Genomic DNA, 16,985 nt, shown 5'->3' on the forward strand with positions numbered 1-16,985 from the left:
GCCTCCAAAGAAAGAAGAAGTAAAAACTAAAAGGCAGAAATGAAATCCACAGGCAGACAGCCCGGCGCCGCACCCTGGGCCTGGTGGTTAAAGATGGACCCCTGACCTAATTGGTTATGTTATCTATAGATTACAGACATTGTATAGAAATGCACTGTGAAAATCTCTATCCTGTTTTGTTCTGATCTAATTACTGGTGCATGCAGCCCCCAGTCACGTACCCGCTGCTTGCTCAATCAATCACGACCCTCTCACGTGCACCCCCTTAGAGTTGTGAGCCCTTAAAAGGGACAGGAATTGCTCACTCCGGGAGCTCAGCTCTTGTCGATGCCCCCGGCCGAATAAACCCCTTCCTTCTTTAACTCGGTGTCTGAAGAGTTTTGTCTGCGGCTCATCCTGCTACATCTCCAGTCAGATTTACAACAAATGTCCAGCCCCAGGGCAGCCCAGACTACACACACAAAATAAAACAAAAACAGACCAGGTGCAATGGCTCATGCCTGTGATCCCAGCACTTTGGGAGGTCGAGGCAGGCAGATCACTTGAGGTCAGGAGTTCAAGACCAGCCTGGCCAACATGGTGAAACTCCATCTCTACTAAAAATACAAAAATTATCCTGGTGTAGTGTTGGGCGCTTGTAGTCCCAGCCACTTGGGAGGCTGAGGCAGGACAATCACTTGAACCTGTGAGGCAAAGTTTGCAGTGAGCCGAGATCACACCACTGCATTCCAGCCTGGGTGACAGAATGAGACTCCATCTCAGAACAAATAAATAACAAACAAAAACCCCAAATGACTCCTTTTTGTCTAACTTTGTCAGAATCTTCCATTTTGGGGGCAACCATTGTGGGTGGCATTATGACCACACGTCAGCCCCAACACCAGTAAGACAGCATCACCTTGGACTTGCTCACTGCCACATCCTTATCTTCTAGTTCAGTGCATGGCTCATAGCAAGTGCTCAATAAATATTTATTGAACAAAAAAATAGATATCAAGGGTCAAGATGATGGGAACCCCCTCTTTGAATTAACTTAGAAAACATCTCAAAGAGTAGTAAATCATAATTAAAATCTTATAATCCATGTCCTAGAAACTTAAGCGACTTGTGAACTTCTAATATACTAAGCTCTCATTATGTTAAGGATTTCTGTACTTATGCACTTATGTGCAATAAATAATTGGGGTATTTATGAATTCTGTACTGTAGAAAATGAGCCCAAATTACAGAAACTTCCTATATTAAAGCAAAGAACATACATGCTGTGAGACAATAGTATAACTTGTGGAACATTTTAAATAGTTACATCAACAATTCTAATGGTGCACCACCTCATGGCAGAATAGTGCATTTTCTCCAACTACTTTCAACGTTTCCATTTTGTGGAGAAGTCCTACACAACAGTCATTGGGTGGCACCATTAGTGTGGTCGCAGCGTTGGGGGCCTCTGTTTCTTATCATACTGATTAACACCTCGGTTTGGGCATCTTGGGTTGAACTCTGACTAGAGTGACATGCTGGATTGCTACTGTTCCCACGGATTTATTTAGAAGAGAGGGGAGAGAGAAAGAGATGACTTCAAAAAAGCTCATCATCACTGGTCATTAGAGAAATGCAAACCAAAACCACAATGAGATACCATCTCATGCCTGTTAGAATGGTGATCATTAAAACGTCTGGAAACAACAGTTGCTGGCGAGGCTGTGAAGAAATAAGAATGCTTTTACACTGTTGGTGGGAGTGTAAATTAGTTCAACCATCGTGGAAGACAGTGTGGCAATTCCTCAAGGATCTAGAAGCAGAAATACCATTTGACCCGGCAATCCCATTACTGGGTATATACCCAAAGGATTATAAATCATTCTACTATAAAGACACATGCATACGTATGTTTATTGCAGCACTATTTACAATAGCAAAAACTTGGAATCAATGCAAATGTCCATCAATGATAGATTAGCTAAAGAAAATGGGGCACATATACACCATGAAATACTATGCAGCCATAAAAAAGAATGAGTTCATGTCCTTTGCAGGGACATGGATGAAGCTGGAAACCATCATCCTCAGCAAACTAACACAGGAACAGAAAACCAAACACTGCATGTTCTCACTCATAAGCAGGAGTTGAACAATGAGAACACATGGACACAGGGAGGGGAACATCACACACTGGGGCCTGTCGGGGTGGAGGGAAACGGGAGGGATAGCATTAGGACAAATACCTAATGCATGTGGGGCTTAAAACCTAGATGATGGGTTGATAGGTGCAGTAAACCACCACGATGCATATATACCTATGTAACAAACCTGCATGTTCAGCACATGTATCCCAGAACTTAAAGTAAAAAAAAAAACAAAACAGTAGGACATCTATACTGACTTTATATATCATATTTATTTGCACCAACAATTGCCTCCTCTCCCCTGTTAAATATAAAATGACCTTGGGGATGCAAGCCATGCACAGAAGAAGAACTTAGAAAGACTGTTTCCTTAAGGACTTTTCCAAGCAGATTTGCCATACCTGAACTGGACAGCTTAGAACATATAAACTTATGTTTTGTTTAAGTCACTGTTATTTTTTATGTCTAATACTTCTAGCTAAGATGAAAACAAATTCATATTACTGGATTATGAAAAAAATGAGAGGGAAAGTGAAGAGGTCTTGCATGAGTGAGGCAAAGATGAATAAAAATATAGTAGGACATCTATGCTGACCTTATGTATCACATTTATTTGAGTCAACAATTGCCTCCTCTTCCCCCATTTCCAAGTATTGCTATCACCAATCAGATTGGTTTTATCTTTTCCTAGTTTATACTTTTTTTTTTTTTTTTGAGACAGAGTCTTGCTCTATTGCCAGGCTGGAATGCAGTGGCACGATCTCAGCTCACTGCAATCTCCACCTCCCGGGTTCAAGTGATGCCCCTGCCTCAGCCTCCCAAGTAGCTGGGATTATAGGCATGCGCCACCATGCCCAGGTAATTTTTTTTCTTTTTTTTTTTTTTTCTTCTGTATTTTAGTAGAGACAGGGTTTCACTATGTTGACCAAGATGGTCTCAATCTCCTGACCTTTTGATCTGCCCACCTCGGCCTCCCAAAGTGATGGGATTGCAGGCATGAGCCACCGCACCTGGCCCCTAGTTTATACTTCTAAAGGATAAGTCTTCTTGTTTGCTGGAGTATCTCCAACTCCAATTTTTACACATTCAATTATTTTTCAAAAATAGCCCAAACCAAATTCATGACCATTTAGAGTTTTCCTACTTTGCACATCCCAGAAAACTTCACCCCACATCTGCTGGCCATCGATAAGAAAGAGGCTGTGGTTATAAGACCCACAAGCTGCTATGGACCCCTCAGAGTTTTTAGACCCAGAGATTCCTCCTCTGTGCTCCTGAGTGACTTCACCTAGGCATGTGAGTCCCCTTATCTATACCCCTCTCGCCCAGGAGTTCCCTGGCCCTCCTCCCCTTCTGGATGGTGGTCCCCATACTGTAGCCTCTGGACACAGTCTCATGCTGTGCAACTCTGTCCAAGAGGTATGCAACAAAGTTGTTATGTTACTTCCTCTTCTGGCTCTTCTGGTCATGTCTTTTTCCTTGATCAACCTTCAAGTCCCTTGGACACTCTATACACTATCATTCTCAGCTGCTCCCACAGAAATAGAATTCTTGGTTTTAGGAGGCCCAGAATAAACATGGCTACCCAAAATAAAGACTACACTTTCCAGTGGCCTTGTTAGTAGGGTGGTCATGTGACTGAATTCTGTCCACTGGGAAGATAAGCAGAAGTATCTTATCCAGGGCTTCTGGGAATCTTTAAAAGACTGCTAGCATCTACTTTTTATCCTTTCTCCTTATTCTTTTGCCTTTTCCTCCTTTTTAGCTGGTTGGAAATGTAGACAAGATGGTTAGAGCTAAAGCAACCAAGTTGAAATATAAAATGACCCTGGGGATACAAGCCATGCGCAGAGGAAGAACTTAGAAAGACTCTGTTTCCTTGAAGATTTTCCTGAGCAGATTTGCCATACCTGAACTGGACTGCTTAGAACATGTAAACTTCTATTTTGTTTAAGCCACTCTTATTTTCTATCTCTAATACCTCTAGCTAAGATGAAAACAAACTGATATTACTGGATTCAGTGGTAGATAGTGTTAGATAATGGAAAAGATGAGAGGGAAAGTGAAGAGGTCTTGTGTGAGTGAGGCAAAGATGAAGAATGATAAAGGAAAATTTAGCAATACTAACATAAACTGTCTATAAATGTGGTCACACAGCTGCTAAGTGATGAAGATAAGACTTACACCCAAGTCTATCTGACTTCCATAGACTTAAGCTCTTTGAAGATAGACCTATGCTCTTCATTACTGCCTTCAGTTTCCATACCTGTAAAATGTAGACAATAATGTTTGGGACTCCTTTCATAGAGTTATTGTAAGAACTAAGTGAAATAACATATGGATAATTCTTAGTGCAGAGCATAGTACATGAACTGTTTGATATACGCTGAATCTTTTTTTAAAAAAATTATCTTTGTGACTGGGTGCAGTGGCTCACACCTATAATCCCAGCACTTTGGGAGGCCAAGGCATGTGGATCACCTGAGGTCAGGGGCTGAAGACCAGCCTGACCTACATGGTGAAACCCCATTTCTACTAAAAATACAAAAATTTGCTAGGTGTGGTGGTGTATGTCTGTAATCCCAGCTACTTGGGAGGCTGAGGCAGGAGAATCGCTTGAACTTGGGAGGTGGAGGTTGCAGTGAGCCGAGATTGTGCCATTGCACTCCAGCCTGGGCAATAGAGTGAGACTCTGTCTCAAAAAAGAAAAAAATTATCTTTGTGCACACATTCTTTCCTCTATGTGGCATGCCCTTTCTTCCTTCTTTGCCAGGGAAGCAACTTAATCATTTATCCCATGAACTTTTTAATGACTACTACCTTCTCTTTAATACGTATTTATCTTTTATAGCACTTACCAATGATACCAATATCTTATCATTATAGCATACAAGGAACTCATGTATTCATAGGAAGTATATGAGGTGCTTATTAAAAATGCTGGTTCCTTAGCTTTCTCTAAAGATTCAGATTTGGTGGGTCTGAGATGATGCCTAGGCATTTGTGTGTTTTAGCAAGCCCCTTATGTGAGTTTAATATATATAATATATAATTATTATATAGTTATATATAAAATATATAATAATATAGTTATATATAAAATATATAATCATATATAATATGTAATATATTATATATACATTATATATATTTATAATATATATTATTTTTATATATTATATTATATATAATATAAAGAAATATATATTATATAATATATAATAAATATATTTGTTATATAATACACAATCCCAGCTACTTAATTTATATATTATATATTATTATATATAATATATTTGTGTATTATATATTATTATATATAATATGTTTATTATATATTTATATATTTTATATATAATATGTTTATTATATATTTATATATTTTATATATAATATATTTATTATATATCATATACACATACATATATAAGTTTTTTTTATCTATTATAAGAATATATATTTCTTATATATAATATAATATATTCAACATACTAATTTTTTTTTAAATTATACTTTAAGTTCTAGGGTACATGTGCACAACGTGCAGGTTTGTTACATATGTATACATGTGCCATGTTGGTGTGCTGCACCCATCAACTCGTCAACACCCATCAACTCGTCATTTACATCAGGTATAACTCCCTGATGTTATATTAACAATCACAGTACTCATTTCTGAAACTGGTCACATGGTTGTATCTGGTATTTATCGCTCTATTTTCTCCTACCCATTCCTTACTCCTTTAGCTGTTAGCAAGCACCTCAGCTGGCTGTGTTTCTTTACCTGGTGGAATGACCTGCAGTTTCATCCCTGAAGGTTCTGGCTGTTAATATTCGCATCTGAATTGGAATGTTGTAGTTTTCCATTGACTTTAATCACAGGGTATGGGAATATACACTAAGGGATTTTCTGTATTCCATACAGACTCTTCCTCACTTCCTTTGTGTCCAATTTACCCTTGGATCAATCACTTCAACCATTTCAGTAACTCCCTTCTTCGCCAGTTGATTCAGAGGCTTAAGGAGCCCAAAGTGGCCAGATGGCAGTGTTAACTTTCCATTCGTTGGAATTATTGTTGTGTCTCCTGGTAAAATTATTGTTGTGTCTCCTTCTTTGCTTGGAACTAAGACCTTGAGACAAGTGAAGCATAAGATCTCAGAGAGGCAGGAAGCAGAAGTTTTGCTAGTGTTGACAAAGACCCTCTCTTTTGACCAAACTTGAGTCAGGGTCTTTCATATTCCTCTTTTTGACTAGGCCCTGACCTTTGGCTCTGTTCTTGGCCTGTGTAGTCCAGTTTTAGCAAGAATACTGCTGAGTCAGTTTAGTGAAAACCCCCTTGGTATCTGATCACCCTCAATATCTGGCCAACCTCCTCAGCCCCATCCCCAGTATCGTAGCATCCTGGTCAGTAAGAATCCTGTTGAATCAGTCTAGCCAAAATCCCTCTATCCTTGATGCTTCTTAGTAATTTTCCATCCACTAACCACTGCCCTGCTCCTTGGCTATAGATCTTAACTTGCTATATTCATTGTTGAGCCCGATTTCTCTCCCTTATAGTAAAACCCTCATTGTGATAGTCCCTCTTGAAAAAAGTCTTTCTTACTATCTTTTACAAGTGATATGGGACTTTTTTCTTTATTATTCAATCACTAGGTGTAATAGTGGGTGCTGCCACTCCCATTTGGTGATCCTTGTGATTAGTTAAGTTCAGGAAACTGCCCTATTATGTGATGTGCCCTTTGAAGGCAGAGACAGGCCTTTCTGATCTTTTTATCTCCTGTACCTGGCCTATAGTGAGTGCTTGATAAATGTGTGTGGAAGGAATTATTTACCTGGAGATGAGCTCTGAAGAATGAGTACAAAGGCAGGAGGCACAGACCAGAAACAGTCATCAGAGGAGCAAGATTACAGCCAAAGCTCCAAGGAGTGGGAGTATGATGGGTATCTGGGGAATAGTAAACAATCAATTTGATTGAATCATGGGATACATGCATGGAAAGAGTAGGGGAAAAGTTTGAAAATGTATTTGGGTTGCACGGCAAGCCCCTTGATCACCAGGGCCCCAAATGCCATTGATTTTGGCCAGCAGTGGAACGTCCCTGAAGGCTCTTGTGTGAGACAGTGATGCAATGGGAGCTGTGCATTTCTAAGATTTATCTGGAAATAGTGTGATGCCTGGACTGAAGACACGAAAGACAGGAGAGGTAAAAGATACCACTTTAGCAGCTTTGCAGTAATCCAGCAAGATAATGAAAGTCTGAACTAAAGTGGTAGAAGGTGTGGGGTAAGATTCAAGATTCAAAAGTTATTGATTATTTCTCTAATGAGATGGAGGATGTCATCATCTGTGTTATTCACAGATGCCATCCTCTGTCTCGTTCCTGTCTATTTTTATCATTGACGCTAGAAGCACAGGTAGCTAGAAGCAAAGTGTCACTGATTATAGCGTGATCATATTTTTTCACAATGAACACCTCAAAATATCCACAAAAAGATCCTGAGCTTCCCAGGAACACATAGAGTACGTAGATAATGTGCCAAATGGATAGAATTAGATACTGTAATAGAATAAAAACAAAATGGTTAACTAAAGAGCCTTGTTGGCGGGAAGCAGCGACTTCCAATAAAGACATTTATCCAATTAAAAATGAAGCTCAGAAGGTCATATGTTGATTTCATATTTTCCTATAAAATACATTTGCAGGGTTTTAAAATAAATCCACTAGCCTCATAAATTAATAAAATTTAGGTTAAAAATTTATCCGGGAAGGAAATAATCAAGCATAGTGGACCTCTGCAATGTAAGTGAAGCAATTATTTCAAATAACATTAATTGTCCAGGTGCTGTTAATCAGGTCCCAGGCGATTGGAACATTAAAACTGCAGCCCAACTCCTTCCCACAAAAAAGAATGGGTTCAAAAGTTATTTTAAAATCTTTTGCCTACAGTCTCAGCGGGGGTGTTTGCCTCATTGGCATTCCTTAACCTCTTTTTCTTTCCCCAAAATGCGATGAGTACTGTGGTTCCTTGAAAGTCCTTCTACCTCTGGTTCCAGGGAAGAAACAACTGACCCATGCTATGACAATGTTTTCCATCACCATGTGCTTTCAATTATCAAATGTTTCATTTCCGCAGTGAGGGTTCAGGGCTTGTTACCTGTCAAGGAAATCTATGGACAATCACTAGCATCCGGTTGCTGATTACAGAAACTCTCAAATTGGCATTGTTTTCAAGGACATTTGTTTTCTCTTACAATATGAAGTCTAAAGGTAGAGCAATCCCAGCCATACCATGGTAAGGGCTCCAGGACTTAGCTTTGCCTTCTCCACAGGTTGATATTGTCCTCAGGATGATTTTCCTCGTGATCACAAGAAGGCTGCTGGCAGCAGCTAGGGTGACACACTTCCTTTCTCATCCCAAGCACGTAAAAGAGAGAGGGAGCCTCTTGCCCTTTGATATAACTGTGCTAATTTAGGACATATGCTTAACCTGAGCCAATCACAGACCGGGGAGAATCTTTCTTGAGTAGCTTATGCCTTGATTCCTGATTTAATCATTATAGTAAGAGGAACAAAACAGTAAGATTGGAGTACACCAGTCAGGATCCTGGAGATGGAACGAATATCCAAAATGGGCAGTGTTCTCTCAGAAAGGCAGAAGTTAGAGGTGGAGAAATTAATGTTAATGCAAAAAGATATTAAAATCTATGTGTTAACTAAGACAGCAATACTATCAGTGAGTTGTATGAGATTACTTGGCAGAAATTTCAAAGTAGGTGGCAGAGATGGCAGATAACTGATTAAATGAATCAATTATATCAAGTACATAAAATGGTAGACAGAGTAGTAATTGAGAGAGGATTTGGTGTGAAAGGGTTTTAAAGAAAGAGATGCTGGTGTGCTGTGAGTCTCAAGCTCCCACCCTAAGCGGGTGGAGTATCAAAGCTGAGTAAGTGAGGCTGTGTTGGAATCACTTGGAGAGTTTACTGTTTCCTTTGCAGTTAGAGAATCAGCGTGGATGTGACTTGACTGTCACCCTGAAAAATCTAGAGGCTGGAGGTGGGCTGGCATGCTGTTTTGGAGGCAGAGTAAAGAAGGATTGCTGCTATACTGGGTCGGATCTGTATTCACACAGTTTTGGGAATAAGGAATGTGTGAATGTTTCCTGTGGCCTGGATGTGGGTGGTAGATATGCAATAGAGAGACGCTATGAAAATCATCTTAGATCCTTTCCATTACGTATATGGGAGGAACAAAGACCCTCAACAAAAATGAAGCTGAAGTGGGTCCCCCATTCCCTAGAGCTTGAAGAGGAATGAAGTGCAGGGATGGTGTGCATTTGCCCAGATCAGAGAAACTGCTGGTGAAAAACCACGTGATATTCAGTTCTCTAAAGAAACACCCAAAGTGGGTCAACTTTAAACATCTGCCAGACCCAGCAAGTGTAAAGCCATCTTACAATATTACCAGTCAAATGAGGACTCTCCTATCCTCTTTCTAGCCTCCTTGATCACCAGTCCCAGAGGGGTCAATAGCTGGAACGCAAGCTAGAGAAAGAACAGAAGAGAAGAAGAACCAGTTTCTCTAATCTCTGCAAGTGTCCAGGCTCTAATTTAGTTGTGGAAGGGGAGAAGATTTTAAATTTGATCAAATTTAGAATTATAATTATTATCTGGGACCAAAGATTTAAAATGATTGAATTGACACTGTGTTTATGTCCTAAAGTGACTTTTACACTTTTTTATTGTTACAAGAGACTTGAAATCATGAGCGATCTGGGAGTTTTCATCCTGGAACCACTTTACCTTGGCCATGATCTGCATAAGAAAAAGGTATACTTTGCACCATGCCCCTCAATAACCAGGAAACTAATGACTGGACCCTGAGACCTCTGCTACAGCTGCTTAGAAAAACAAGTGTCCCGACTACTGTGCTTGCACAAAGCAGCAGCAGCAGCAGTGACCTCTTATGCATGATGTTCACTTCCTCCCAAATCTGACCTGGGGCTATCTGCCTGACAGAATTGAGATCAGGTGCAGAACCAAAGCTGAAGGAGATTGAGGATACTAGGTTCAAGTATGCGGCACACACACCCATGCAAGGAGTTGGCATGGAATCAAGGCAACCAGCCTGCAGTGTCTGCCACAGTGCTCACACTGCACACCTGGCAATCTATGTCCGGGGTAGTTTCACCGCATAAATGTGTTTACTCAAGAAATAATTAATAAGAAATTGTCCACTTCATGGCCTCACTAGACCTGGAAGCTGACTACTTGCTGCCATCCAGGTGTGACCCCCTCACTGTCTCCTGCTCAGTACCACCTCTTCCCCAGACCCACCCTTTCCTTAAGCAATGAAGCTTCTCTTCACAGGTCTCATCAGAGCCCATTAATACCCTACCCGTTGACATGGTTTGGCTGTGTCCGCACCCACATCTCATCTTGAATTATAATCCCCATAATCCCCACGTGTTGAGGGAGGGAGGTGATGGGATCATAGGGGTGGTTCCCTTATGCTGTTTTTGTGATAGTGAGTGAGTTCTCATGAGATCTGATGGTTTTAAGTGTCTAGCATTTCTCCTGCTTGCAGTTCTCTCTCCTGCCACCTTATGAAGAAGGTGCCTGCTTCCCCTTCACCTTCTGCCATGATTATAACTTTCCTGAAGCCTCCCTAGCTATGCGGAACTCTGAGTCAATTAAACTTCTTTCTTTTAAGAATCACCCAGTCTTGGGTAGTATCTTTATACCAGTGGGAGAATGGACTAATACACCCATTCTCTAGGGCCCAGCTGAAAAGCTGCACCCTCCAAGAGCCTTTCCTTAGGCTTTCCACCTGGCTCCTTTGAGCCCCTGCTTTTCTGTGATTTCACAGCATGACTTGCCCAGAACATCATTTTTTTTTTTTTTTTTTTTACACTGAATTGTGTAAACCTTGTTTTGTTTGCTCATTACTTCATTCATTCATTTAACAAACATTTAAGGACCCATTCAACGTGCTTTGCTGGGTGCTAGGTGGTGAAAAAATAGGCATGGTCCCTGTCCTATTAAAGTTTACAGACTTGTATGGAGGAGACAGACATTGAACAAGTAAGCAAATATGTAAATATAAAATCCAGATTGCAATAAGAGTTATGAAGGAAAATTACAAAGTGCTTTGACAGAGTAAATCAAGGGTCTGTCTTAAGTTGGGTGGTCAGAGGAGTTGGCCCCTAGGAGGTAATATTTAAAACAGGAAGTGTACGTAGGGGTTAGATATGTGAGCAGTAGGAGGAAAAACATTCCAGGCAGAAGGAATTATATGTTTAAAGACCTTGAGTCAGGGGAGAGAGCAAAGCATTTTGGGAATCAAAAGGACAGTATGTTTGGGCATGGTGGCAGAGGGTCAGTAGCAGGAGTGAGATGAGCTTAGAAATATAAGCAGATCACATGGAGCCTTCCAGGCTGTGTTAAGAACTTTAGATTTAAATCCATGAATATTGGGGAAATTTTGAAGGGTTTATAGCAGGGCAGTAATATCACCTAATTAATGATTTACAATAACTCCCCAGTTCCTCAGTGGTAAATGGATTGCAGAAGAGCAGGAGTGAAAGAAAAGAAACTAGCTAGGGAGTAATCACAAAAGTCCAGGCAAGAGGTCTGGACAGTGGCTGGCCATGAGGGTGGTTGTAGGGGAGATAGAAAGAATGGTTTATAATTGTTGTTGTCTCCCAAATCTATCATGAGCTTTGTGTCTTTTGTGTATGCCAGGCATCTTCCTTGGTGAAAACCTATAGCTATACTCAGTAAGAAAATATAATGAATCAATACATTAATTAGTTAATTAAATACATGCTGTTTTAATCTCTTAAAAAGAGGAACTGATCTATATTAACTGGATCAAGCATTTCACAACTGCTGAGAAAGCAATTATATAGACATATAGTCAATCCATTTACTTTGCTAAGAAGACAGACTTGTTGCCAGAGTCACTTTGGTTATTTTGGCCGTATTAACAACTAAATAATGCAGACTACATGGTTATTCAGAATTATGGTTAGTTACTATACCAGTTCAAGATAAAATCAATTCTATTTAGGTCAGTTTAACTCTGTTCATTAGATAGAGCTTTGAATGCACAACTTAGCATTTATAGTATACAACAGCAGTTCCTAAAAAAATTTTAATCTCATAAACCAATACATTTTTTCTAAAAATTGAGGGACTGCTTAAGGTTGATACTTTTAAGATTGTCAAGAAAGAGTATTAAATCAAACAACCAAACAGTTCTATATCTTAGCCACAAGCAACAAAAACTAATTCTGGCTGACAAGTAGAAAAGGATTTATGATGAGAGTTTTGTGGTCTGGAAACTAGCCAAACTACCAAGAACACTGCCCCAAATATTTGATATGATGAAGACACCACTTCCACTGGGGGTGCCACTAAGCAGCAGACACCATAGGTTACACTGCTAATACCACTAATGCTGCCGCTGATGGCACCACTATCTGACTTGTGGTCCTTGGCATGTGGATACAGCCATTATTGCCGCCACCATTGATCCCCAAAATGGACTTTGTACAGTCCTTGCTTCCCACACAGGGACTGGTTAATGCCTACCTACAGTAGTGAAGGGGGATCTTCTTTGTTCAATCTACTGATTCGAATGCTAATCTCTTCCAGAAACACTCTCACAGACATACCCAAAAATAATGTTTCACCAACTACCTGGATATCCCTTGGCCCAGTCAATTTGACATATAAAATAAACTGTCACATGATCTAATCAAAGCATCTATAACACTTCAGAATACTGAGGATTTAAAATGTTAATATAAGGATTTTTATGCAGAATTTCATACCAATAAATTGAAATCTTTAGAAAAAAATAGAACAATTCCTAGTAAAAATTTTACCAAATGTATTCACAAAGGAATCGATGTTAAAAACCTAAATTCAGATATGTGATTCAAAGTTTTCCACAAAGGAAATTACTGGCCCAGATAACTTCACTGGTGAGTTCTACCAAACGTTTAAGAAAAAAATAAGCTTAACCTTTTACAAGGCTGAAATAATAAAAGAAAGTAAACTCCTCTAACTTTATGGGACTAACAAAATCTTGAGATTAAAACCTGACAAGGAGACTATGAGAAAAGAAAATTACCTGTCACTTTAACTTAAAAGTTGGATGTAAACAAAAAAAAACAAACAAAAATAAATAAATATTAGATAAGATAGCATTACCAAGTCAGATTATACCAGGAATGGGAGATTGGCTTAAAAATAGGGTATCAATTAAGGTAGTTTGCCTCAACAGCTTAAAGGAGAAATTCATCTGATCATCCCAATATATGCAGAAAAAGCAAATGATAAAGTTCATTTTCCAATCATGTCAGCAAACTAATTCATGATCTTTCCCCTAAAATTTCTTACATGAAAAGATAATTCTTGTAAAGAATGAAGAAGAACCACAAAAACCTTCAGTGAACACCATACCTAATAATGACGTATTAGAAAACGTTTCCTTTGAGGTCAGGTACAATACAAGAATGCCACAATCAGTGGCTCTTTATACTGGAGGGCCTCATGAGAACAGTTAAACAAACAAGAAAAAGAAATAAAAGATATAAGGATTGTAAGAATGGAAAACTGTTGCTATTCATAGATAATATGAATATATGTACTGAAAATCCAAAAGAATCTGTGGATGAGTTGTTAAGAATAAAAATTAGAAAGCTAGCTGGATATAAATTCAATGTACAGAATCAATACATGACAGTTGTGGAACTATAGAACAACCCAAGTGTCTATTAATAACAGATGGATAAATAAATCCTACTATAGTTATATAATGGTTTATATCTAGTAATAAAAGTGAATGAATTATAGGTACATGGAAGTATATGGATGCATTTTACAAATGTAATGTTGAACAAAAAAAACAAGGCACAAAAGAGTTATAAACATATGTTACAATTCTGTTTATGTGTAGTTCAAAATCATGCATAAATTATGCTAAGTGAAGGAGCCAGACAAGAAGTGTATATATGGTATGATTGCATTTATGTAAAAGTCTACGGCAAGCCAAACTAACCTATAGTGATAGAAAACAGATTAGTGGTAGCCTGGGGCTGGAACTTGGGAGATTTACTGCAATGAGACATGAGTGATGGAAATTCTGTATCTTGATTGGGCGTGTACATTTGCAAAACTCAGCAAACAAAGGCATGTACATTTGCAAAACTCAGCAAACTAACTTTGAATTGGTGTGTTCTATTGTACATAAAGTATGCCATACTAAATATAACACATTTTAAACACAGGCACAATAGTAAAATTATGAGGAAAATGAAAAAAATGATTATCCCCCAAGCCTGACCAATGGTTACTTACCAGGAAAGAAATACATGGGGGTAAGGGAGATTCTAAAGTCTGAGCAATGTTCTATTTCTTGACCTGAGAATGACTGTATCAGTTTTATTTTACAATTATTTTGTTAAATTGTAAATATATGTTTTATGTATGTGTGTTTCTGTGTGTATGTGTATATTTCACAATAAAACAAAAAAGTGAAAACATAGCTAAGTCTAGAAAAGAATGTTTCCTTCGCTGGCTGTCGATGTAGTGGACAATCATGAGGCTCTTCTCGTTCCTGTTTTCAGTTGGGGAAGGTTGTGCAAGGAACAGAGCGTATTAGCAGTGATCATGTTAGGGGAAGATCCTAAGCACATTTCTTTGAACAAGTTATGCCAAATGCCTTGTTTCAAAAAATATTTTTGCTTCAAAAAATCTCCTTTCCATGTAAGTAGGGGATTTGACCCCTACTTCAGCATTGACTGCAAGAGAAATTTCTCTGGATTTTGGGAGGAAGACTCAAGAGAGGCTTAACACCCCTATAAAGTGAACCAGATTCTTTGTATTGTGGGTTAACTCTCTCATGTACAATTCTCAGTCAAGGTTTTTCTTCGTAAGTTTGCTTTGATCATTACCATGTTTATATTCCCAGAAAAGTGCCATACAATTTTCTGGAAGTGGGTTGGTGACCTTATCAATCAAGATAAATTAGATTATACTATACTGTGGTAATAAAAAATGGCAAAATCTCAGAGAACTGATAGAATGTACGTTGATTTCTCATTCAAGCCAAATCCCTTGTGGGTCTAGGTACCTCCGAAGGCAGTCGCTGTCCGTGTGGTACAAGGCTGACATTCTGGGCTGCTTCAATCTCACGGCCACTCTGTATCTGCATGCACTCCCACAATCGCCAAGGTGGCCAAGACAGAGCTGGACAGTCAAACACTGGCAATGAAATGCTTCCATACGGAAGTTACGTATGCCACATATTTCACTGGCTAAGACAAGGCCTATATGTTTGCTCCTGTCTTCAAGTGGGCAGGGAACTGCCAGTCTCTTACATGTCAGAAGAAGAGGAGAACTGATACACCAGTGAGCAACGTAATGTCCGGCACAGTTACCTATCAGAATTTGGCCAAAATAAATTTTGTATTTTGTAAAGATGAATTGAATCCTGCTTGAATGGAAAGTGCAATGGACTGAAGTTTGTGTCCCCTTGCCCAACTCATATGCCAAAACCTTAATTCCAATGTGATGGGGTTTGAAGGTGGGGCCATTAGTAAATAATTAGGCCACGAGGGTAGAACCCTCATGAATGGAATTAATTCCCATGTAATAAAAGGTGAGATAGAATTTAAAATTTCTTGTGTGTGTTTGTGTGTGTGTGTGTGTGCATGTGTGTGTTTTGAGACATGGTTTTGCTCTGTCACCCAGGCTGGAGTGCAGTGGCATGATCTCAGCTCACTGTGGTCTCCACTTCTGAGGTTCAAAAAAATCCTCCTGTCTCAGCCTCCTGAGTAGCTGCGACTACAAGCATGTGCCACCATGCTTGGCTAATTTTTGTCTTATTTTTTGTAGAGACAGGGTTTCACCATGTTGGCGATGCTGGTCTCAAACTCCTGGGCTCAAGTGATCCACCCACCTTGGCCTCTCAAAGTGCTGGGATTACAGATGTAAGCCACCTCGCCTGACCAAAAAGTTCTAATGTTTAATAGCAGACTATGGTGACTACACTTAGTTACAATATCTTGTGTATTTTAAAGTATCTAGAAGAAAGGACTTGAAATGATACCAACACATAGAAATGATAAATACTCAAGGTGATGGATGCTCCAAACACCCTGACTTGGTTATCACACATTCTATGCATATAAAAACACTCACATGAATGCATAAATATATGAAATATTTGTATCAATAAGACAAAAGAGACCAGAGAACAAGCTCACTGTTTTTCTGCCACATGAGGATATGACAGAAGCTGGCGGTCTGCAACCAAGAAGGAACCTTCACCAGAACTCGACCATGGTGGTACCAGGATCCTGGACTTCCAGCTTCAAGAACTGTGAGAAATAGAGTTCTGTTATTGATAAGCTACATGGTTTGTGTTATTTGGTTATAGTAACCCCAGTTAAGATGCATAATGATGTTAGTGATACGTTGCTTTTGTTTAATACTTTGGAGTTTATGAAGCATTTTCCCAACATATTTTCATTTATTTATTCAGCAAAAATTTTTAAGCATGATTATGTCCTAGGCACTGTGCTACGACCAAATATGTGAGTAAGACATAGGCTGTACCCTTCCCCATGATGAAATCATGTGGTAATCGCAATATCAAAGCCCGTAAGGGCACAGTGATGGCCCAGAGGAGAGAGTGCTCCTCACCATCAGGGATAGAAAGAGAAGACTTCTTGGATGATGTGATCTTTGTTCAAGCTGGTGTATCAAAGATAAATAGGAGTTTCTCAGGAAAAAGGGATAGGGAAATGGCAAAGATTCAGGGAGAGAGAAAAAAAAGATGCAC

This window comes from Rhinopithecus roxellana, chromosome 15 (assembly GCF_007565055.1).
Source record: "Rhinopithecus roxellana isolate Shanxi Qingling chromosome 15, ASM756505v1, whole genome shotgun sequence".
NCBI lineage: Eukaryota > Metazoa > Chordata > Mammalia > Primates > Cercopithecidae > Rhinopithecus > Rhinopithecus roxellana.